Here is a 2578-nt window from a genome sequence, read left to right as displayed (position 1 = left end):
CGGCATGGCGAGCTTTATGGAAACTATTGAAATCTGTACTCTGACCAGGAAGAAACTACACTGTCTTTTCCAGGGCACATAGGATAGTCATGGAAATGGACCATAAATTAGGCAACAATAAAAATCTCAATTCCAGATAGAAGTAGTGTAAACAACATGATAAACCTAGAAATCAAAACAGAAATATTAAATGTTCATATTCCTGTACATTTTAAAACTTTGTTTAAAAACTCTTGTGTCAAGAGTCAAAGGGTAAATGCAAACCAATTTCAGAAATGCTAGGAAATGGTGATAATGGAAACATCGGAATCTAGGGAGTGTAGCTCAGGCAGTGCTCAGAGACAAACTTATAGCTTTATATTTATAACAAGAAAAACAAAAGAAAGAAAAATAAATGAATTGTGTTCAACTCAAAAATTTAAATTAAGAACTACTGAGTAAACTGAAAGTAGGAATTAATAAGGCAAAGTCAGAAATTGAGTTGGAAAACAGAAAAACAGTAGAATTAACAAATAAAAACCCAGTTCTCTGAAAATTACCAACAAAATAGATAAATCACTAGCCAACCTAATCCACAGAAAAAAGTAAAGCCATAAATACACATAACAAAAGCTCTAAAAAGAGGAGGAATGACCATCAAGACGGAGAAAATTAAATCTTAAGAGATTACTTATAACTCTAGGCAAAAGCACTTGAAAACCTGGATGAAAAGATAATTTTCTATGACTTACCAGCACTAAGTAATTATAGCATGTCTAAGCAGACAAATTCACATAGAATAATTATCTTTTATTAACTAACTGCTCCTCTCCACTGTCCATCCCTGAACCACCAGGTTTCAAAGGGAGCTAAGTATTGATAGAAGATTACATGACCATCTTCATATATGAAAAAGAAGATTTATTTCATAATCTTTTATGGTCAAATAGAAAAAAGCCACTATCTTAATGGGGTGCGCTGAGGCATTCCCACCAAAGTCAGGAACGTGGCCAACCACTACCACACCCCTACTACTTAATCCTACTGGAAACATCATCAAATGCAGTTGCACACACACACATAAACGCACACACGCACGCGCGCACACACACAAGCGCATAGGAATTGGAAAGGAAGAAGTAAAATGACCTCCATTCTCCAGTGCAGATTGTAGTTCTAGTAAAATCAAGGCTGAGAAACTACTAAAACAATAAGAGAATTCACTAACATAGCAGGGTATAACATTAACATAGAGAAATCAGTTGTCTTCATAGAAACAATGACCAAACAATAGTAAAAACAGATAATCAGGAATTAACAATAAATATGCAAAACTTACATGAAGTAAGCTTTACTTTGAAACGCACTGAAGTAGACAAAGATGAAAATACAGGGCATGTCTTTGGGCAAGAACACTCGTTATCATGAAGAAGTCAAGTTGTCTTAAGTTAATTTATAACTAAAAATACCAAAGGGTTCTTCCTCTCCTCCAGGCCTAGAAAAATTGACTCTAAAGCTCCTATGAAAAAAATAAACAAAAAGAGTCAGGAAAATGCTGGAAACGATTAACAATGGAGGGAGGAATGGGGCTTTCCCTACAGATGTTTAAAATACTGTAAAGTGTCCATAATTAAAAGTGTGGTACTGGTACATAAATGGACTGATCAGTGGGACAGACTAGAAGATCCAAAAGTAGACCCACATACATATGTGGAGTTTAAGTATGATAAAGGCAGCACGTCAGGTTGGGGAAAAGACAGTCTTTTTAATAAAAGGTATTGGGTAATTTTGATAGCCATTTGGATCCTTGTCACCCTGTACACTATAGAATAAACCCCAAGTGGATCAGAGATATAAATATAAAACATGAAACCATAGAGGCTCTAGAAGAAAACATGTGAATTGCTTTATAACTTGGGTATGGAAAAATCCTTTCTAAATATTGTTCTAAATTCAGTATCAACAGAGGAAATGACTCCTGACACATGTGACAACATGGATGGACCTCAAAAACACTCTGATGTGGAGTGAAAGAAGCCAGACACAAAAGAGTACGTACTGTATTATTCCACAATATATACCTGTAAAGAGACAAGTCTAATTTACAGTGTCAGAAAAAAATCAGTGGCTGCCTGAAAACACACACACACACACACACACACACACACACACACACACCACAAAACAACAACAACAAAAAAACAAAGGCAAAAGACCAATGACAAGTTGGGAACAAGCACTTGCTAATCTACTTAATATGAAGAGAGTTTCCAGAACTGCGGAAGGAAAAAACCAAGAGCAATGGACTAGGGGGCAAGAGCTGGGAATACTCTTTTTCTCAGAAAAAAAGTGGGTGTCAAAGGACCGCAACACATAAATAAATGCTCAGCATCATTTGTAGTGAGAGAAATGCAAATCTGTTTTCTTTTTTCTTTTTACTTTATTTTATTTTTTTAAAAACATCTTTATTGGAGTATAATTGCTTTACAATGGTGTGTTAGTTTCTGCTTTACAACAAAGTGAATCAGTTATACATATACATATGTTCCCATATCTCTTCCCTCTTGCGTCTCCCTCCCTCCCACCCTCCCTATCCCAC

This window comes from Physeter macrocephalus, chromosome 8 (genome assembly GCF_002837175.3).
Source record: "Physeter macrocephalus isolate SW-GA chromosome 8, ASM283717v5, whole genome shotgun sequence".
NCBI lineage: Eukaryota > Metazoa > Chordata > Mammalia > Artiodactyla > Physeteridae > Physeter > Physeter macrocephalus.
The sequence above is the reverse complement of the archived record's forward strand: the minus strand, read 5'-3'. Positions refer to the sequence as shown.